This window comes from Pocillopora verrucosa, chromosome 2, assembly GCF_036669915.1.
Source record: "Pocillopora verrucosa isolate sample1 chromosome 2, ASM3666991v2, whole genome shotgun sequence".
Lineage (NCBI taxonomy): Eukaryota > Metazoa > Cnidaria > Anthozoa > Scleractinia > Pocilloporidae > Pocillopora > Pocillopora verrucosa.
The window spans coordinates 9497504-9506360 of record NC_089313.1 but is presented as its reverse complement, the minus strand read 5'-3'; the positions used below and the strand labels follow the sequence as shown (position 1 = coordinate 9506360).

The window sequence follows — 8857 nt, the reverse complement described above, 5'->3', positions numbered from 1 at the left end:
CATGCCCATTTCCTAGTCCGCTTAAAGTTTATTACCTAAAATAGGTAGGAATGTGAAGTATTTCTGGTACTTGGATAAACAAATGGAAACCTAGTTTTTAACATTATGCATGACAAATTTTGGTCTGACGGCGACTTCTTTGTTCGAAATCTGGACGCCAGCGTGGAGCTCCACCAGTATCTGTGGCTTTCACCGAGGAGTTGTTTCTTCTCTTGATAGACTGGTTCTGTGTCTTTCTTCTTTGGGCCAGTTCTTTCTTCTTTTTCCTTTTTTTTTTTTTAACCAACGACGTCTCTCTTCTTCTTCCCTTAGTAAAAAGGAACCACATTTGAGTTTTGTCAAGTGCGAAATTTAAACAATATATACAAATAACATGAAAAACAATCCTCAAGATGAAAGGTTGCTACGAAAATTCCTCCCGGGAGATTCACCCAGGTACGAGATTTGGATACCTTCCTGATTTATCACCTTTTATTTGAAAATACGTTTTCCTAACTAACTCGGAAGCTAAAATTTGGTTTTTTGGGAAGTTTTAGGTACAATGTCTGAATTGAATGGAGTAAAATTAAAATAAATGAAAATTTTTTTTTTCTGCCCACGAAGGTAGGAAGTAACCTCAAATTAGCGCGTGTCTTATGCCGCTGGTCTCTTACGCATGCGCAGACTTTTGCCGCCCACAACCAGCAAGTTAGAGGGACTTGTCAACGAAAAACTTGAAAACATTTTCTCATACAAGTGAGCAAATAAAAATTGCTTCGCTAAAACGTAGCCCCACTTAGGGGACTGATTCCTGGCGAGCAACATTTCGCGAAACAAGCGAGCACGACGGACTTTTGATATTACAGATTACAGCTGAGCACAACACCGTATGGGTGACGCGTACTCATCCCCTGAAGAAGATTAGCAATATGCAGTCGAAACGTCGCGGTTCACATTCAAAATGGCCACATCGTGAAGAAACGACTATATTTTCTGTTGAAAGTTTTACTTACCTCGATGACAAACTACAAACCTCTGTTTACGATATCTGATAATTTCCAGTTCCCAGTTTTGAAATAATTTGCGCAGGAAATTAGCGCGAATGCCGGTAAGAACTGATGGCATTGCGCATGCCTTACGTTTGACCACTGTGTTACCTGACAGATCCACGTGATTGTGTCCTTCTCCGGGCCAGTTCATTTCGTGGCGAATCTGTAACGCAATAGCGCGTAGGTCAGTACATGGTGAACTTGTCCCGGGAAGGGGCATCCATTGTGTAATTACAACCTGTTAATAGCTCTTAACTTAAAAAAGTTAAGATAAAAATATTTTTGTTTATTTTTGTACATTAATAATCAAGGAGAAGGAGTTAGACAGAGTCAATTCGTTCAAGTATCTGGGCGTAATTATCAATGAGAATCTGTCTTGGACTGATCATGTGGATTACATTAAGACCAAAGTGTCTCAGAGGCTTGGCGTTTTACAGAGAATAAAACATCTTCTGCCAAGAAATACAAGGGAACTCTTTGTAAAAGCCATGGTGCTGCCAATCCTTGATTATGCAGATGTGACTTGGGGGGATAAATCCAACACCACTCTGATGAACAAGATCCAATTACTCCAGAATAAAGCAGCTAAATTAATTTTAGATATGCCAAAGCATTCATCAGCAACAGAAGCTCTTGATCTACTTGGTTGGGATACATTGGAAAAAAGGCGAAGATCACATCGTCTATTTTTGGTTTTTAAGTCCTTGAATGGACTAATTGATTGGAATTTTAATTTTAATCATTTTAAAGATATACATGATTATAACACTCGTTTTAATAACAACATTTGTAAACCACAATCAAAGCGTACATGGGGTCAGCATCGGTTTGTTTGTCATGCAGTAGATGACTGGAACGCTCTCCCAGACGGCATTAGGAACATTTCCGATTTTTCAGTTTTTAGACGTCTTGTTAAAAACATGTAGTCTCTTCTATTGATTATACCCTTTTATCCTATTCTTGATAACCATATTTATATTTTCTGTTATCCTTACGTTAGATTTATGCAGGGCCTCACTGAAAACCACACTTTGTGACGTGGGCTCCCTGTCAAAAGATCTTATTTATTATTATTATGTTGGAGAAATTTCCATTACTCAGGTCATAGCTCGTCTTGCTTGATCATGTGACAGCAACGAGTAGTTGTGTAATTGTGGGTTGGACTTCAAACGTAATCCTGAGTAGCTCTCAAGATCTAATTCGTAGTTATTTAAAATATCTTGGTAATTGTTATTTCTGACTTTTGTTCAATTTGTGTGGCGTAGTTGTAGGTTTAAAGTCCCGGAAGATATGGGAAGAAGAAATCGGATCGAGTGCTTTGCAGTCATACGCATTTCAGGATCATTGCTCTCTTAAGGTTTGCGAACCATTTTCATTACCTTGGTGACGTTAAAGTTTCAAATTCTGCCGTTGGTATAGTGTACTATTCAGACCAAGCCTCCTCACTTCTAAGATGTTTTGATGATTTTTCCGATATGGCTCGTATGGTTTATTTTTAGTGGAAAGTTGCATTATCGATTCAAAGCAACCCTTTTAATTTGCTGGAGAATTTCTTTACTCTGCGTACGTGATTGCGAGATCAGTCCTTGCGAGAGACGAAATAAAGGGTGTTGATAAGCATGTGTCATATTTAGTGCTCAGGTAGGATATTTTATTTGTTTGTAGGTTGATACAGAGGTCGTTCTAACAGAACTTGCTCTGAAGCAAAACTCACTCGACCATGGTTGCAACCTGCTACAATAAAAAAGGACAGAAAACCATACTGTTTTATTACAAGAAGTTCTTAGGTTTGCTTTTGTAAATAATTAGGCTCTATTTTCAAAATATTGGCTGTTGAATACTGTTGTTATTATATGTGACATTCCTGAAAACTTTGTCTCTGTTGCATTATGTTTGCAAAAGTTTTCATTGCTAGAAACTATGACGTCTTCGTGACATAAAACAACAGTTTTTATAAATGACCAAGTTTTTACATATGGAAGTCAACACACTCAGATACATTATACCTGGTTCACTAATAGGAAAAATAGGTCTGCACTGCATACCTGTGTTTAGTGCAAAACGAAATTGCATGTTTACAGCTGTACTGCCCTTTGGGTCTGTTTGGAAGGTATGATGAAAGGATGTCAATCGATGCACAGGTATTAGGTGTAGTAGTCTTCCAGAAAGAACTGTGACTGGTGGTTTTTTTTGTGACTGGTGTAGGGCATTAGAGGCAGCTTTTAAAGTTCTGTCTTAAGGTTGGATTTGACAATTCAACTATTTGGTTTTCTTTTTTTTTCTTTATTAAGGACAGGTTGTGAACATAGCCTGTAGTAACTCTTTTAAGGTTTCCCTCTTTTACTTCTGGTTCTAGAGATAATGAAAAGGGTTGTGAACGAGACATCAAATTTTAGCAAAGGCAGTCTTGTACAGGGAATCTCAATAACAAGAGTCCTGCTTCATAATGGATAACTGGCAAAAATGTATTTAAAAGAGCAGTAGTAATAACTAGGTAATAGAATGGTGATCAAACCACTGTCAAAAGTATTTGTAACCACATCATTGTTTTGCTTAGGAGAGTTTCTCAGCTAATCAGATGTTAAACTAAATCAAACTGCGACTACCTTTGAACAGAATTTTGCTAATATTCAAACAGTAGCAAATACAATTTTAAACAATATCAGTTTTTGTAAATTTTGGTACAGGTAAAACCCTCATATTTCAATGCAAGGTTTTCTGTAAAATAAAACAGTGCCAGGTACAATTTAGGTACAATTTAAAATTTCTTAAAATGTATAAGTGCATGTTGATGAAAAGAAAAGTGGCAATGAACAAAGTACAAAAGGTCAGTAACAGAGGCAAAATGTGAATGAGTATGATCAGAAGCACACTGTGCATCAGTAACTTTGAAAAGACTGGTTTACACATAGAAATAACCTTGCTTCCCCACTTTAGCCTCTCTTTAGGACAAGACATATTCTACGACAATAAGTTTTTTTATAACATTTACTTCTATTCACCCCAGTTGCAAAGAGGGAATGTATAAAAGGAGAATTTTTACCAATTAGCAGAGAAAGCATCAACAAATGCAGCATCAGGGTCAGGCTTCCAATCCTCACATAAAGCCTTGAGAGTCAAAACTACTGCTAATAATTCAAGGTAGTTTTTGTGGTGGTCCATTTCCCCCCTGTCTTCTGGTTTTCCCTTACACCTCCTCATCTATTGGCAGACGAATCTGTTTTGATATGACAAACAGGTTCCCTATGTGGGATATATTTGAATGAAGAATCTACATTTGAGAGCTACCAATGAATCTCTGACTTGGCCTTTGGGGAGAGGGTCAAAGCATTAGTTTCATTTGCCTTAATACTATGGTAGTGGAGAGGGCCATATTCCATCCCTGGGAGGCTGGATACTATCAGGCCTATAAGCTCTGCCAGATTTCGGAATTTACAAGTGTTCTTCTTGACTAGGTTTTGGTAGGCATTTTGCATTTTTTATTTCCTTTCAGTAGCCTACTGTACAGTCAAGAGTGTCAGTGCCTGAGCTGGCATAAGCACTGATTCTCCACAATGTGTGGGAAACCCAAGTTCCTCAAAAAGCAAGGTGGTGTCTTAAACATTAGCAAGACTTTCATCAAAAGTGTCACCTTGAAGATAACAGTCATCGATATTTGACAAAGATATATGGCCTTTCTCTCTGAGTATCTTAAACACTGGTTTTAAGAGCTTAGTAAAGATTTTTTTGCTGAGGCTAGACCAAAAGGTAAGCAAGTATATTGGTAGAGTTTGTCCCACTATATAAATTTTAAATGGTTTTGGTGTGCCAGAGCTACCGGCACAGTGTAGTAGGTATCTTTTATGTCTACTGAGGCCATCTAGCACCCTTGGGTCATTAAGCCTGTAACACATTTTAGGGAGTCCATTTTAGAGTGTTGATAGACCACAGACTTGTTCAATTCTGTTAGGTTAAGAATCATTCTGTACTCTATCCCTTTCTTTTTGGGTGTGAGAAAAATAGGTGAGAAAAATTCTCTCTTAGAGTGAACTAACTCCACAATAACCTCTTTGTCCAGGAGTTTTTCAATTTCTGCTTTAATAGTAATTGATTCTTTGGGAATGAATTTTATGCTTGTAGAGCCACCACACTGATTTGGTGGGACATCGTTGATAAATTCAATATGACAATGACCCAGTCCAAGATGTTGTTAATTTTTTTCCATGCTGGGAAAAAAAATTGGTGTAATCTTCCAGCTTAAAGAAACATTCCAAACCTCAGTAGAGTGGTTAAATTCTGGCCCTATTTGCTTTGCTTCCTCCCCTCTTGATTCTGCTTGTTGTATGTGGGGCTGGGCCTTTTCCAGTTGAACTGTTGGCTGCTCATACTCTCTACTTGTATCCAAATCCTTTTGATTTGTTGTACTTGAAACTCTTGGATCCTTGGTTTTTGTGGGTGTCCATGTTAAGTTGCTTTGACTTAGCTCACTTTTGTAACCTCAACCAGGGTCTCTAAGTTGCTTGGACAATTCAAAGTCGTCACAAAACAGACTCTATAAATGGCACAGAGCTTGACCACAAGTGTTTAAAATTTTGGTTCAGTTCGGTTTGATATTATCTTGTCATCACATGTTCAATTTGAAGTTTGCAGCTCCTATTAGAGCAGTGGCATCTGTGGCTGCCCTAATTAAGCCTGGAACATTCAAGACATCATTAGGAACTTTGTCCTTTTCCTCAACAAGCTTCTCAACAATAGGGACCATGGGGATAACTGCTTTTAGAAGCACAGATTGCATGCATTGTATTTGATGTTTGACCCTGTGTCAGGTTTGAGTTTATCCCAAATAAGATGATAAGGTCTATTATATCAGTTCTGTGTCTCGGTTAGGACCTCATCTGAGTGCGTTCTCTCATAAGGCCATGTACAATCTTTGCTAAGTGCTGTTTAACAGCATGGTCTTTCTTGTGATCAAGTTTGAGGTCGTTTGTTATGCCTGATAGCACGTGAATTTTGCCAACAGCTTCTTGGTCATGCTCTTAGCTCTGACTTATCAGGTTTGTAATGCTCTGTTTAGTTGAGTCAGATTGCTGATCTTTTTCAAATATTTCTGGCTCCAATGCCAAAGTTCCTTGATAAGGAACATCTGGTTGCCCCATTGGTAGGCTTTTTTGTTCTGTCATTGGAGTTTCCTTTACAATAAGGCTTTCCAGCACTGCCTTCATATCACTGAAGAATTCAGTCATGGTTGAGTTTAATGAAGAGAGGGAAGAAACAAGCAGGTCACTCATGATTCCAATGACAGCCACAATGGCTTCTTTGCCTGTTGCCATGGCAACAGAATCTGCCTTGTGCTGTTTAGTTTGTTCAGAGTCCATTTGCAAGTATCACTCTGAGTGATTTTTACCCAAAGGAGAATCTAGCAGACAACTGCCAAGTTTTTTTTTTGCCACTTATATATATAACTATATTGCTTTCAGCCTGGGACAAAGGGGGGAAGAGCATGGATCACTCAGGCAGCAGGTGCTTTTTCATGTGACTTTGTAGAGCACATGATGACAAGGCAGAATCTCCATTACCCAGTGAATGTGCTGAATTTAATTGGATCCACATACTGTTGCCCCCTGATGTTTAACAGTTCCTACTACCATAGGCCAATTGTTTTCCCTTTTTCTTGTAACCAAAGTGTTTAATATAGCTGAAAATTTAACATGTTATGAGTAAACCCTTGAAGAAACCATAAGGCTTATTTGAGTGACAGGCTCCTCATATTTTAAACGTGAGATATAAGTTATGATGTAATTTAGGTACAAAATATTTTAGGTCAAAAACAAAAGAACACACACACCAAGAAAACAACAGCAACAAAATATATGATAAACATATGGTATCCAATATCTTGGGGCTTTTCATTTGATAAAAATTAATGATAAAGATACTTTGGGGTTCACCCTCAACAATTGGCTTGTCACCACAAAACTTATAGCATCTTAATATGATCTAATGAGAAGGAAATACAGATACTTAAGAAATCTAATAATGGCAGATTTATAAAAATGGAATAGAAGAGACCTAAAATGAGAGTTATTAAAGTCCAATTGGTAAACAACATGATTTACTTTTGTGGCATTCTCTTTTTGGGATCAAAGAATAATTAACAGGTTGGCAAACAGTTCAACAGGTAAGCAAACAAAGTGTGCATGTAAACTGAAAGCATGGTCAAAAATTGTTTCACTGATAGATCACAGGTTAATTTTCTGGCCTCAACAGCTATGCCTTAAACAGTTAATCACAAATAAATTATCAATTACATGTCAATCAAGGTGTTAACTTAAACAGAAACAACTTTTGTCATTTAGTCAGCAACACAAAAGAAGTGGTGTGTTTGTTTTTGTAGAGGTTAGATGGTGAAGTTGTGGTTCTGATTAAATCTGATGGTGGCAGAAGAAAAGCAACAACTTGGAAGCAACTTACACAGTGTTCTTGTTGCTTTTGTTGGTTTGGATTGACAAAAATAGTGAAATAAATTTGAAATACAAATTTAGATTACAACCATTGGAGAAACTGACATCTCACCCACTAACTTTCTACATGTATGTGATGATGGGTGTGGATTGGTAAGAGGGAGTTTAGAAGCAGTATTTGAAAGATCTAAAATTGGGAATAGGGATGACAAAAGTGTTGGAAAGAACTTGCCAGATTTCTTAATTAAATCTTAACTAGAATTGAGCACTATGATATCTCACTAGAGCTCATGAATAACTTTTAAGAGGCTTAAAGAGATTGTCAACATTTTAATGATAACATATATTTAAAGTGAGAATCAAAAAGTGATCTTTAACAGTTTTTATTATCAACAGTAGGTGTTTCCTTTCAAACAACAAATTTTAGGTCATCAATGTCAACAACATTAAAGAAAACTCCAGCCTTGGCAAGTGTCATTTCAAAAGGTGGAAGAGGTGTCAATGCAATCAAGTTTTTAAAACCCAAATATTAGTTTAAAAAATTATAATAAACAAACAAATATGGGAATTAATGTATTTAAAATATTGTCCCTCACACATGCATCCCAACTCCATGAACCCACATCCTTTAGATAACTGGCTTTTTAATTGAAGGTAATTTGCAAACATGGGAGGAATAAATTCAATGAATTCTTAGTCAAACTTTAAAAAGTATATGATACTGGAAAACAAAATAAGTTGACTCGAAGAATTAAAAAGCAGGAAAAATTTATATTGTGTTAGAGATAAGCTAACAGCACAGAACAGCACCCATAGTACCCATAATGTTTTATATTATGACTACTATTATCTAAAATATTACTTGTAATAATTTCTCTTTACTATTATAAATTGTCTGGTCTTAATTTAATTTGTAGTACTTGAAGTAATTACAGATTATGAGTGCGTTTGTGTTAAGGTACTTAGGCAAAGTTGACATTGTGTGCCACCCCAAAGGTGTAGAGGTATATGCAAAGCTAATAAACTTGGGCAGACCATTGGAACAAAGGTGTTGTCTAGTACATTTGCATATGTTTACTTTATATGATGAATTTTTTACAAACCTGACAGATTGTGACAAGAGCAGAATTGTGTATTAATGGCAATTGCAGAAGAGCAGTTAAGACAATTATCACAGTCTAAAAGTGAACTTGATGAGTATTTTTAATTTTTAATTTGAACTTGAACTGAACAACTTAAACAAAATAAAGAACAGTCGAGGAGTTAACAGACTTATCACAGAGGGTGAATTAAAAAAGTATTTGTATACTTTACATTGAACTATAACTCAACAACTTAAACAAAACAATATGTATTATGTTAATTTTGAATGGTGGAAATTGACTCATA

At 36.5% G+C, this 8857-nt stretch overlaps 1 long non-coding RNA gene across 1 annotated transcript; it reads left to right on the top strand.

Annotated features, from left to right (window-relative positions):
* Window positions 1–1148: 1148 nt before the first annotated feature.
* On the top strand, window positions 1149–3650 carry LOC131799569 (uncharacterized). The gene is made up of 3 exons (XR_009341390.2): window positions 1149–1212; window positions 2294–2385; window positions 2694–3650. It is a non-coding gene; the product is annotated as an uncharacterized lncRNA (long non-coding RNA).
* The last annotated feature ends 5207 nt before the right edge of the window (window positions 3651–8857 follow it).